Source organism: Apodemus sylvaticus, chromosome 23 (assembly GCF_947179515.1).
Source record: "Apodemus sylvaticus chromosome 23, mApoSyl1.1, whole genome shotgun sequence".
Lineage (NCBI taxonomy): Eukaryota > Metazoa > Chordata > Mammalia > Rodentia > Muridae > Apodemus > Apodemus sylvaticus.
In genome coordinates, this window is record NC_067494.1 from 1178275 (window position 1) to 1192839 (window position 14565).

Here is a 14565-nt window from a genome sequence, read left to right on the forward strand (position 1 = left end):
TTTTTCCAATTTGCACTTTCCTCTTGGGCATCTGTTCAAAGCTGCTTATGAATAGTCTCTGACTGATTTGTAAAGTGTTATGGGGGGAAGGTTTTTGTTTCCTACTTGCATGAAACATTTTAGCATAAGCCACACCACTTCTGTTTTGTTATGTATTATTTTCTGCAAGCTGTCCTCCTCAAATTAAAATACAGTTATTATAGTCATCACATTGAAATGTAAAGTAGAATTTGTTGCCTTGGCTTGGGTTATATACAAAGTAATTTCTCTGACTGTGTTACCAAGGGTGTAGGAGATTTCCACCTGCACCTGCCAAGGTGGGAATCTTGCCTTATGTGTAAATACATGTGTGTGTGTGTGTGTGTGTGTACATGAACCTGCACTTGTTTCTACTTGTAGCCTTTGTATATTCTCTTTATATGTTTCCAATTGTTCTTTTGGTGGTTAATTCTTTGTTTATATTACCAGTGATACGTCTGTCAGTCCTCAAAGCAACAACATTTCACATACGTTTTATCAGACTTGGTCTGTCCAGGTTGCAATAATGAAATAACATAACAGGTATAATTTAAATAACAACAGGAGTGTGAGAAATGGTAGAGTCTTTCTTGGTGTGGGTGAGAACCCCATCCTCTCACTTGTGCCCACATGCTGCAAATTCAGGTCACCTCTATGTTTTTTTTTTTTAATAAGCTACTAATCCATTCTTCATTGTTCCTTCATCCATATGAACTAATTATCTTTCAGAGGATCAGTTTTTCACTGGTGTCACACTGGAGACAATGTTTCAACATTCAAATGGAAGGCCTATACTTTATTCCGATTATAGAATTATCATTCTTCTTGTTCTGCTCTTCTTATGAATCACTAACTTCAGGTACTTAAAAATATCCAACAAATCAATTGCCTTTGGAATTTGTATTAATAATTACTTCCAAGTAAAGTTCTAACTCTAATTTTCCTCTTCCTAGACTTCCACTACAGTGGTTGCTCTTTCAGTTTGTTAAACAAAACTTGAGTGTTCTTTTGTTCCATTTCTTTTCTCCTTCCTGTCCATATAGCACTGTTAATAGTTTGTTTAGTGATACAACCAGAATGGTACATTTGTAACTTCAGTAAGATGGTCATTGCTTTGTTGGAGACTGCATATATGCCCCTTTATATAAATTAGTGGCACATTAAAAGTTTTCCTTAGGTTCAGTTTATCTCTGGCCAACCTTTGCACATGCAGTCTGGTCAGTGTTTGAACCCACTTTGATTTTAAAAGCTTGTTTATGGCCCTTGTCATTAAGACTCTCATAATCTGGCTGAAACCAGTTTTTTGATGTTCATCTTTTTAGTTTATTGGCTCCCTCATATGAATGTAGAAAAAGATGGTAGAGTTATGCAAAACTCAACTAGACTTGTTCTTCTGGGTATGCCAACGTTGTCAGCTCACTTTGCTGCTAAAATATGCAATGAGATTTAAATCTTGGGTGGCATGTAACAGTGCTATGACATGTCTGTCATATTAGACTATATTATATTGAGTTCAAGTCCGACTCCATCACGTAGTAGAATCCAAGGAACACTTGAGCAAGGAAGAAGATGAAAGCAGATGGTTTTGCTTGTCAGTATTTAACAGCAGAGAGCAGCTGACAACCAAAGCTCTTTGTTTTAGAAGATTCTGTAGAACTGAAAAAGAAAATAACCTTTCTTTTTCAAGTTCCTATGTTTCTTCAATAACATATCCCTAAGTATTTTTTTTAATTACCTGAGACACACAGAAGCAAACCTAGTTGTTCAAAAATACTAGTAAGTACAAGTGCTCTCTCATTAAGCTTCACCTTCTCAGTGCAATGCAATATTATAATTTTCACAAACCATCTGCTTTGTTCTTAGAAATTCTAAGTCCGAGAGTGGAGGAAATCCAAACCTTATTTTAGTTAATGATTTTATGTCCAACATTATTAAATAGCCATTTGTATATCTACATATTCTAATAGTAGATAATCTCTTTCTGGGGTGACTTTATAAATGGGTCTCTGGCTCACTGGATATGCCAGGTTTATCCACTTATATCTTACTATATTAGAACATAATTTAACATGTTTTAATGAACAAAAGATAAAGAGGGACATAAGAAAGACAAACCACTGTATATATAGGAAAAGTGAAAAATACAGTATAGGAGCCAGTAGATGGCTAGGTGACTTGATTACTATAGATACAAGAAGACTTGAATTTGATCCACAGAACCCTTTATGAACAAAATCAGAAGTGGAAGGTAAGAGTCATGTATTTCTGGAACTTGAAGACGGACACCCAAGATTGTCTTCTTGCCTTTAGAAGCATACAATCCTGTAGACTTAGATTTTTCAAAGCCTACTTTAATTGTGGTTCCTTAACACTTCAACTTCCCTTCTAGCCCATCACCCTACTGAGGTAGGAAAAGATTAATAGGAAACGGATATTATGGACCTATTTATTTGTTATTTTATTATTTATTTGGATTCCATTGATTTTGTTTTTTTCTCATTCTTTTTTTTATTAGATATTTCCTTTATTTACATGTCAAATGTTGTCCCCTTTCCTAGTTTCCTCTCTGAAAACACCCTACCAGATTCCCTTCCCCCTGTTCACCAACCCACCTACTCTTGTCTTGGTATTCCCCTATACTGGGGCATTGAGCTTTCTTAGGGCCAAGGGCCTCTCCTCCCTTTGATGTCCAATAAGGCCATCCTCTGCTATATATGCAGCTGGAGCCATGGGTCTCTTCATGTGTATTTTTTGGTTGGTAGTTTAGTCCCTGGAATCTTTGGGGGTACTGGTTGGTTCATATTGTTTTTCTTCCTATGGGGCTGACCACTCCTTTAGCTCCTTGAGTCGTTAAAGTCGTTAAAGTTTTTTTTTTTTTTTTTTTACACTGGATACTGAAATGCTGACAGCCTTGCTCATAAAGTTACTCTCACTGAAGGGCTCTTTCCTTTTTCATATAACAAGTAATTATACTTGTTATAGTTAGTATAATATAGTATAGTATGAGGTAGTATAACTCATCTTTCACTGATAATCCCAAAATTTTTGGTTAAATGGTAGCTCACTTTTGCATGTCCCTAGGTTTGGGACTACAATTATTAACTGCTATCAATGTTTCTAATATATCTATCCGGAAATGTTTGATAGAATCATTCTGAACTGGAATGAGCTCTCTGCCATGGAAGCAAAAACAATGGGTCCATCTGAGTTTTGTTGTTGTTGTTGTTTTGTTTTGTTTTTAAATTTTATGTTTATTTACTTTGTCTTTGCAGACTTGGAATGGGACCTAGGGTTTATCCAATACCATTAGAACTGTTTTCCACTCTCATGTGGCAAAGAATATTAGTACTGTACAATAGTAATTGTTGTGTTTTATAAAAGAAAGAAAGAATGAACTAGGAATATGTTAAGTAGAGATGCAGTATGCAGTATGGTGAGGTGGAAGGAAATGCTGCCTCTGTGGGACCGTGCTGAGACATCCTTTTCTCTTGAGGTACCAACCATAGTAAAGTATGGAATGGATATAATATGGAATAGTTTATTTATATAGATATGGATAGATATTATTTAGGTAGATATTAGATATATATTTAGAAAGAAAAACTCAGGAATATGTTTAGTAGAGGCGTGGTATGGTGAGGTGGAAGGGGATGCCTCCGAGGGCCCATACTGAGGCATCCCTTCCCCTTGCAATACCAGCCATAGTACAGAATGGATTAGATATAGTATGAAATAGAGTTTATTTAGGGAATGGGGAGAGGAGTTTAGGGAGTAAAGACATAGAAGAGCAGAGAGTGGGGCAGAGGTGGAGGGGGAGAGGGAGGGGGAGTAGAGGCTGGCCATGAACATGTGTAGTTGGGGAGGGAATAGGGAGAGAAGTTACAGAGAAATTAAAAGGGTAGGAGTGTATGAGAGAGATGAGGGGGCAAACAGTCCCTTTTATACTGAGTTAGGCATACCTGGCTATTGCCAGGTAACAGTGGAGCTGAGCCTAGAAGGAATGCTAACAGTATTGAAATTGATGGATTCAGTTTTGTTGTTATGGTTGTTTGTTGTGTTTTTATCTTTGTTTGTTTACTTTGTGCATTTCTTTGGCTATATGTGTGTTACTTTTGATTCACTAAAATAATACCCTTATGAGAACAACTTTTTTCTCAGCTTGCTTAATTTTTTAGGAATTAATAGGATTTCTCAAATATAATAGTTATTCAGTGAATCTTCAAAGTGCTATGAATAGGCTCTTCAATAATGACAGCAGGATAATGAATAGATTAAGTGTGTTGTAAAATAGCATGGCAATGTTCACTGAAGTAAATTGTGCTGACCATTTTTATATCAACTTGAACATAAGCTAGAGTCATGTAAGAAGGAATCCTCAATTAAGAAAATGCTTCTAGTTGAAGGCAATCTACACAGTATTTTCTTATTGATGAATGGCGAAGAACCCTGTCTATTGTGGTTGGAGCCATTCCTGGCCTTGTGGTCCTGAGTTTTGTAATAAAACAGGCTGAACAGGTTATAACTAGCAAGCCATTAAGCAGCACTCCTCCATGGCCTCCATATCAGCCCCTCCCTTCAGATTCCTGCCCTGTTTCTGTCCTGGTTTCTTTTGATGATGAACTGTGCTGTGGAAGAGTAGGCCAAATAAAAGCTTTATTCTCTAAGTGCTTTGGTCATGGTGTTTCTTTTTGTTTTCATGTTTATCATTTCTTTTTTTTTTAATTTATTGATATATTTATTTACATTTCAAATGATTTCCCCTTTTCTGGACCCCCACTCCCCGAAAGTCCCATCAGTCCCCTACCCTCCCCCTGTTTTCCCACCCAACCTTTCCCACTTCCCTGTTCTGATTTTGCTCTACACTGCTTCACTGAGTCTTTCCAGAACAAGGGGCCGTTCGTCATATGAAAATGGTCCTATTTCATAACTAGGGCAGAAATTGATATCTGGAGTAGATTATTATTGTGACACACCGGACTTTGTTGTCTTTTAGAGGATTGTGGATGAACTTTGGAAATCTGCCTGAGAAATTCGATTGAGTGTTCCACAATTGGTGAACTTTTCTGTGGGAGATGTGGAGAGAAGGGTGTTGAGAGAAATGCAGATGATGGAGGCTTGTCTTTTAAAGTCCTAGAGGGAAGTTTTTGTAAATAAATTATATCGAATAAAAAAAATTAAAAAAAATTAAGTGCGCTACTTGCTACTTTTAATTAAGAATCTATAGTCTGGCCAGCTGGGTCTGAAGAGTCAGCTGTGATTAACAACAATGATGACAACAACAACAGCAACAACAACAGCAACAACAACAAGGACATGATCAACAAAACCCTGGCATTGTTGAAGTAAAATTTTTCTTTTCTGGGACAATTGATGATAGTTAACTCAAGCTGAGAAGTTTGTAGTAATTAAGAAAATACCAGTGTCATTGAGGTGATATCTTCTAGGAAATGTTTCCTAAAATTCACCACACAGAAGCTGTGCTCCAATGTAGAAAAGTTTTTACCTTGTTTGGACTGTGGAACTTGGTAATGTGAAGGCATGAGAGTTCATGAGGAAGAGCTTAGGCTTGACTCTGTTAGATGCTAGGATAGGCACAGTTGGTGACAGTTCAACCTTAATAGCAGTTGAATTCCCATTATGGAAGGGACCAGGTAGAGAAGCTAAGTCTTTGGACCAGACTAATACCCAGGAAAGACTTTGGTGAAAGTGCAGTCCAATTGTAGAAAGAGATCCCAGCATTTTGGTGGGGCCATTGCCATGAGGTGACCACCAAGAACAACACTGGCAATGATGTGGAGCTATGCCAGAGCACCCAAGACAAGATACATGTGTTGTAGAGGATGGAGACAGAGAAGTTATCCCAACCCTTTGGAGGTGCACAGAAGCTTATCAGCAGATTCCAAAAAATTGCACCTTGCATTATTTACACTATTGAAACCTGGTTTTTCTTTAATCAGATTCCAAATGATCCTTCCTTCCCTCTTGAGGTAAGAAATACATAACTTAATTTTTAATTTTTGCAGAAGCCCAAAATTAAGAGACTTTGAATTTTTGAAAGAGATTTAGGAGTTCTAAAGAACAGAAATTTTAGTGTGTTGATTTGTAAAGACTGGGACACTTAAAGTTATTTATGTTATATGATATGATATTAATATTAACATGTTACCTTGGGGATAAATGATAAAGGAAAGAATCTAGTTGAAAAGCAATGTGTTTGTCTAGTTGATTTTGGTGGTTGATTTAGAACCTAGACAAATGCATAACTCTTAAAAATTTAAAAGGGAGAAAGAGGGATGTAAGCATCTAGTGAATGGGTGCAATGACAGTGCTCACATGAAAAATAGTTCCCAAGAATCACAAATGTCTCAAGTAATACACAAACCTACAATCTTATTGATAATTATAAGTAGATGTCCTTTTTAAGATAATTCCCAAAAGAAAATGGGTATTGTTTAGAATAACAGTTTATTCACATTTAGTATAGATTTAGCTGAAATATCATTTGTTTTTTTCCACTTTGCTGATGTAATTTTATTTTTTATTCGATAAATTCTTTATTTACATTTCAAATGATTTCCCCACTCCCCAAAAGTCCCATAAGCCCTCTTCCTTCCTCCTGTTCCCCCATTCAACCCTTCCCACTTCCCTGTTCTGGTATTGCCCTACACTGCTGCACTGAGCCTTTCCAGAACCAGGGGCCACTCCTTCCTTCTTCTTGGACATCATTTGATATGTGGATTATGTCTTGGGTATTCCATGTTTCTAGGCTAATATCTGCTTATCAGTAAGTGCATACCATGAGTGATCTTTTGAGACTGGATTACCTCACTTAGGATGGTGTCCTCCAGCTCCATCCATTTGTGTATGAATTTCATGAATTCATTGTTTTGAATGGCTGAATAGTACTCCATTTTGAATATATAGCACATTTTTTTATCCATTCCACCATTGAGGGACAACTGGGTTCTTTCCAGCTTCTGGCTACTATAAATAGGGCTGCTATGAACATAGTGGTGCATGTATCCTTATTACATGCTGGTGAATCCTCTGGGTATATGCCCAGGAGTCTTGGAAAGAACAGGAGTTCAAGGCCCATACCTAAACATAGTAAAAGCAATATACGGCAAACTGGTAGCCAACATCAAACTAAATGGAGAGTATCTGGAAGAAATACCACTAAAATCAGGGACTAGACAAGGCTTCCCCCTCTCTCTATATCTTTTCAATATAGTACTTGATGTACTAGTTATTAGACAACATAAGGAGGTCAAAGGGATACAAATTGGAAAGGAAGAAGTCAAACTATCACTATTTTCAGATCATATGATGGTATACTTAAATGACTCAAAAAAACTCCACCAGAGAACTCCTACAGCTGATAAACAACTTCAGCAAAGTGGCTGGTTATAAAATCAACTCAAGCAAATCAGTAGCCTTCCTATACTCAAAGGATAAGCAAGCTGAGAAAGAAATTAGGGAAATGACACCCTTCACAATAGCCACAAACAGTATAAAGTACTTTGGGATGACTCTTACCAAACATGTGAAAGATCTGTATGACAAGAACTTCAAGACTCTGAAGAAGGAAATGGAAGAAGACCTAAAAAAAAATGGAAAAATCTCCCATGCTCATGGATCGGCAGGATTAATATAGTTAAAATGGCTATTATGCCAAAAACAATATACAGATTCAATGCAATACCAATCAAAATACCAAGTCAATTCTTCATAGAGTTAGAAAGAGCAATTCTCAAATTCATCTGGAATAACAAAAAACCCAGGATAGCTAAAACTATTCTCAACAACAAAAGAACCTCTCTGGGAATCACTATCCCTGACCTCAAGCAATACTACAGAGCAATAGTGTAAAAAACTGCATGGTATTGGTACAGTGACAGGCAGGCGGATCAATGGAACGGGATTTAAGATCCAGAAATGAACCCACACACCTATGGCCACTTGATCATTGACAAAGGGTCTGAAAACATCCAATGGAGAAAAGATAGCCTTTCCAACAAATGGTGCTGGTTCAACTGGAGGTCAGCATGCAGAAGAATGGGAATTGATCCATCCTTGTCTCCTTGTACTAAGCTCAACTCCAAATGGATCAAGGACCTCCACATAAAGCCAGACACTATGAAGCTAATAGAAAAAAAAAAGACAAAAAGCAACAGAGATCACACCTTTAATCATTTCACTCTGGAAGCAGAGGCAAACAGATCTCTGTGAGTTCAAGGCTAGCCTGGTCTATAGAAGGCGTTCCAATATCTGGAGCTACATAAAGAGACCCAGTCTCAAAAAACAAAAACAAAAACAAAAACAAAACAAAAGACAAAAAAACCACTCCACCACAGGCATACATACATGAAAATCTGTGACTGAAGGCTAGAAAGAAGGTTCTTAATTAAGAGGATCAAAGGATCCAAGTTTGAATCCCAGCACTCACTGTTACTATTATTCTGGTTTCATGGGGTCAGATGTCCTCTCTTGACCTCCACAGGCACTCTCCCTAAACTCCCAAACACACAAATAGATAATAAAAATTAAATCTTAAAACACTCAAGTTGGGCAGTAGTGGCACACACTTTGATGCCTGCAGTTGCAGGTAGATCTCTGATTTAGAGGTCAGGCTGATCTACAGAGTGAGTTCCAGGACAGCAAGGGCTACACAGAGAAATCCTGTCTTGAAAGACCAAGACAAATAAATAAACAAATAAACAAACAACACACACATACACACACACACACACACACACACACACTAGGACTGAATATGTGGCTCAGTTCAGTTGGTGGTGTAGTTGCCTAGCACATGTAAGACCACAGAGTCAATCCCTATTATTGTATAAACTGGGTGTGATAATGCATATCTGTAATCCCAGCAACTGAAAGCCAAAGGCAGGAAGATCAAGAAAGAGTTCAAGGTCATTTTCCACTATATAGAGATTTTAAAACAATTCAAGGGCAGCCTGTCTCCAAACATCAAATTCTTGATTCTCTTTTCCTTCTGGGCCATGACCCCATTTCTCCTTTCCCTTTCAGCCAACTCTAACAAAGTTGGCTTTGCTTTCTTTCATCTTTAAAATAAAAGATTTGGTTCATATTAAAAAAAAAAGAAGAAGAAGAAATTGGGGAAGACCCTGGAGGACATCGGTTCAGGGGGAAAGTTCCTGAACAGAACACCAATAGCTTATGCTCTAAGATCAAGAATTGACAAATGGGACCTCATAAAATTACAAAATTTCTGTAAGGCAAAGGACACCATCAAAAGGACAAATTGGCAACCAACAAATTGGGAAAAGATCTTCACCAACCCTACATCAGATAAAGGACTAATATCCAATATATACAAGGAACTAAAGAAGTTAGACCCCAGGGAACCAAATAACCCTATTAAAAAATGGGGTACAGGGCTAAACAAAGAATTTTCACCCGAAGAACTGCAAATGGCTGAGAAGCATCTTAAAAAATGCTCAACTTCATTAGTCATTAGGGAAATGCAAATCAAAACAACCATGAGATTTCACCTTAAACCAGTCAGAATGGCTAAGATTAAAAATTCAGGAGACAGCAGGTGTTGGTGAGGATGTGGAGAAATAGGAACACTGCTTGTGGGGTTGTACCACATTTTCTATATCTATTCCTCTGTTGAGGAACATCTGGGTTCTTTCCAGCTTCTGGCTATTATAAATAAGGTTGCTATGAACATTGTGGAACATATGTCCTTATTACATGTTGGAGCATCTTGTGGGTACATTCCCAGGAGTGGTATAGCTGGATTCTCAGGTAGTACTATGTCCAATTTTCTGAAGAATCACCAACCTGATTTCAAGAGTGGTTGTACCAGCTTGCAATCCCACCAGCAATGGAGGAGTGTTCCTCTTTCTCCACATCCTCGCCAGCATCTGCTGTCCTTTGAGTTTTTGATCTTGGCCATTTTGACTGGTGTGAGGTGGAATTTCAGGGTAGTTTTGATTTGCATTTCCCCAATGATTAAGGATGTTGAACATTTCTTTAGGTGTTTCTTAGCCATCTGGTATTCCTTAATTGAGAATTCTTTGTTTAGCTCTGTACCCCATTTTTAATAGGGTTATTTGGTTCTCTGGAGTCTATCTTCTTGAGTTCTTTGTATATATTGGATATTTGCCCTATATCAAATGTAAGATTTGTAACTGTACTGGATGGTTTTGTGTGTCAACTTGAGACAGGCTGGCGTTATCACAGAGAAACGAGCTTCAGTTGGGAATGTGCCTCCATGAGATACAGCTGTGGGACATTTTCTCAATTAGTGATCAAGGTGGGAGGACCCTTTGTGGGTAGTACCATCTCTACACTGGTATTCTTAGGTTCTATGAGACAGCAGGCTGAGCAAGCCAGGGAAAACAAGCAAGTAAGAAGCATCTCTCCATGGCCGCTGCATCAGCTCCTGCTTCCTGATCTGCTTGAGTTTCAGTCTTGACTTCCTTTGGTGATAAATTTGGAACTGCAATTTGGAAGTGTAAGATGAATAAACCCTTTTATCCCCAACTTGCTTCTTGGTCATGATATAAAATGTTCTATAGATACTTGTTAAATCCATTTGCTTCATAAGTTCTGTTAGTTTCAGTGTTTCTCTGTTTAGTTTGTGTTTCTCTGATCCACTGATGAGAGTGGGGTGTTGAAGTCTGCCACTATTATTGTGTGGGACCCAATGTCTGCTTTGAGCTTTAGTAAAGTTTCTTTTATGAATGTGGGTGCCCTTGTATTTGGAGCATAGATGTTCATAATTGAAAGTTCATCTTGTTAGATTTTCCTTTGATAAGTATGAAGTGTCCTTCCTTATCTTTGTTGATTAAGTAGAAAGTCAATTTTATTCAATATTAGAATGGCTACACCAACTTGTTTCTTGGAACCATTTGCTTGGAAAATTGTTTTCCAGTCTTTTACTCTGATGTAGTGTCTGTCTTTGTGCCTAAAATGAGTTTCCTGTATGCAGCAAAATGTTGGGTCCTGCTTATGTATCCAGTCTGTTAGTCTATATCATTTTATTGGAGAATTGAGTCAATTGATATTAAGAGATATTAAGACATGATGGTTTCTTCCTGTTATTTTGTTATTAGCGGTGGAGTAATGTTTGTGTGGTTCTCTTCTTTTTGGTTTGTTAAAAGAAGATTAATTTCTTGCTTTTTCTAGTGTGTGGTTTCCTTCCTTTCATTGGTGTTTTCCATTCAATATCCTTAAAAGGGCTGGATTTTTGGAAAGATGTTTTGTAAATTTGTTTTTGTCATGGAGTACCTTGGTTTCTTCATCTATGGTAATTGAGAGTTTTGCTGGTATAGTAGCCTGGGTGGGCATTTTTGTTCTCTTAGTGTCTATATGAGATCTGCCCAAAACTTCTGGTTTTTATGGTCTCTGGTGAGAAGTCTTGAATAATTCTGATAGGACTGCCTTCATATGCTACTTGACCATTTTTCTCTTACTGCTTTTAATATTCTTTCTTTGTTTAGTGCATTTGGTAATTTAATTATTATGTGATTGAAGAAATTTATTTTCTGGTACAATGTATTTGGAGTTCTGTAGGCTTCTTGTATGTTCATGGGCATCTCTTTCTTTAGGGAAGTTTTCTTCTATAATTTTGTTATACAAGGGCACCCACATTCATAAAAGAAACTTTACTAAAGCTCAAAGCAGACATTGGGTAAAGACCTTTACTGTCCCTTTAAGTTGGAAATCTTCACTTGTTGAAGACATTTACTGGTCCTTTAAGTTGGAAATCTTCACTCTATTCTATAAGTATAATCCTTATGTTTGGTCTTCTCATTTTGTCCTGGATTTCCTGGATGTTTTGGGTTAGGAGTTTTTTCATTTTTCATTTTCTTTGACTGTTGTGTCTTTGCTTTCTATATTATCTTCTGTATCTGAGATTCTCTCTTCTATTTCTTCTATTCTGTTGCTGATGTTTACATCCATGACTCCTGACTTCTTTCGTAGGTTTTCTACGTCCAGAGTTGTTTCCCTTTGAGATTTCTTTATTGTTTCTACCTCCATTTTTAGATCCTAGATTGTTTTCTTCAATTCATTCACGTGTTTTGTTGTGATTTCCTGTAATTCTTTAAGGGCTTCTACCTGTTTACAGGAGGTCTATTCTCCTGTATTCCTTTAAAGGAGTTATTTATGTCCTTCTTGAAGCCCTCTATCAGCATCATGAGCTGTGATTTCATATTCAAATCTTGCTTTTCCAGTTTGTTGGGGGTATTCAGGACATGCTGTTGTGGGAGAATTGGGTTCATATGGTGCCACACTGCCTTGATTTCTGTTGGTAACGCTTCTATATTTGCCTTTTGCCATCTGGTTATCTCTAGTGTTAGTTGGTCCCTCTCTCTCTGGTGCTTGTCTCTTCTGTGGGCCTGCAAGCCCGTCTCAGCACCCTGGGTCACCAGATTTCCCCTGGCACAGAGTGCTGTGGCACTGCCCAGGTCCTGGTTGCAGGTACAGCTGGAAAGGACCCTGTCCCAGATGCTCTGCCACTCCTGTGTTACCTGTACTCCTGGCTGTACTGGCCTGCTCAGTAGCTAGAGAGAGAAGATTGTTTAATTAATTCTTAATCCTGTGTAGTGTCTAACATTATCTCTGAGTAATCTTTCCAGTTTTTCCTATTTCTTCTTCGATTACATATAGAGAATGCATCAGATGATATACAAAGTAAAAGTTAGAAGTTGACTTGTTTCTTTCTTGACTTCCAGTGGCCTATGTCAGTGGGATTTTTGCATACTTGCTGAGGGCATCAAAATATGTACATGCATCGCTTCTCAGCCTTTTGGCTAAGATCAAGTGTAAAATACATACTTTCTTATTCTTGTTTTTCCTCATGGCAAGTACATAGTACTAAGTAGAAAAAAATAATATATTTTTCATGTCTTTATTTTTTGTTTATCTGTCTATGTGCTGTTTACATATTAGAGTGAGGATACTCTAAAATATAGCATAAACTAATAAAATTAAAATATGAATACATGTTTTGGACATTTCCCTTAAGACTTATCATTTGTTCTAAAAGCCCTGTTCACTTCTTTTCCACTTAGTTGCATTCTTACCAACATGCATCATAAAAATAAGCTATACACTTGTAACCTCTTTTAATTTATTTCCAGTTAGTCTTTTCATTGTCTTCAGTTTGACTTTTTCTGACAAGCTACTGTCCTTAAATTGCTTATTCTATTGTCTCATGTGAATGGATATTTTGAAAATCCAGGATATTTCTGTTACTTCTCACATTTATTTCTCTGTGACATACTATAAAATTCTATTTAAATGTTGCTAAAAACAAAATTTTTAGGCTTTGGTTTCTATGTGCACCTGTCTCAGCTCTTCTCCTGTGCCTTGGCCTATACATACTGGTCTCTTAGTTTACACTTATCACTTAGTCTTAGTAATAGGCTAAAGCTTAGCATATAGTAATTTTCTTTCTCCTTAACCGTTACTATATTTCTTTAAGATTATTTAATTCTACAAGATCCTCTATATCCATGAGAACTGAGGCCATGCTTTGCCTCAGCTCTGTAACCTGTCCAGCAGGCCAAGGACATATTATTTTTCTCTCTTCCATTAATAAATTAAGATGTGTAAGATGGAATACTTGGCTTCCTGTTTCTTGTGTTAGGAGTGTAGCCATTCATTCCTCTCTGCTCTCCTCTTTCCTCTCTCCTCTCTCTGATCTTGCCTCTCCCCTCTTCTCTCTCTCCTCTCTCCCCTCCCCTCTCTCCTCTCCCTTTCCCATCCCTCCTCTCTCCTTCTCTCTCTCCCTCTCCCCATCTCTCTTTTTCTCTCTCACTCCCCTTCTATTTTCAGCCAACAGTTCACCCTTTAGATTTATTTTTCTGTAGATATTTCTTTTTCTTTCTTTTGTGTTTGCATGAACTTATTGAATATCTATATTCTCACCAGTCTGTTATATACATCTCTCAAAGGTCTCATGACATTTCTTTTCTTTAACCAAGTCTCTGTAAAACAATTCTTCCTCTTTGTGACATCCACCAGCATTAGTAGATCTTATCATTCCAAGTATCCATGGAGGCCTATGTACATAATTTGCAGGAACCAGTGGAAAATGAAAATGGGGTCCTTCATACAACTACAGAAAAAGATGTAACTAAAGGGGCTAGAATATTGAAACCTATCCTGATCTCCATCCAACTTCTGTTTATTGTTGTGTTGTGAGAAATTTAAATTTTTGGTTATTTTCATGCATTTTAAAATGATGATTCTACATGCAAATATTAAGTAAATTAATGCAAGCAGTATTATTGGCATTAAGCAATATGTATCCTGTGTCTTATACATATATATGTTTCTTTATGATCAGAATTACCAGATGGTGCACAAAACTATTTATATTTATATACTTTATACATTTCATATACATTTATGCAAAATGTCTATTTTATATTTATGGATTTATAAACATTTATATTTAGATACTTTTGTAATTTTTTTTACCTCATTTTATTTTTATTAGATATTTTCTTTATTTACACTTCAAATGTTATCTCCTTTCCTCCTTTCCCCTCT

The 14565-nt window shown here is 37.1% G+C and overlaps 1 pseudogene; it reads left to right on the forward strand.

The window, feature by feature from the left end:
- Window positions 1-12798: 12798 nt before the first annotated feature.
- Window positions 12799-12936, forward strand: LOC127674259 (uncharacterized; annotated as a pseudogene).
- The last annotated feature ends 1629 nt before the right edge of the window (window positions 12937-14565 follow it).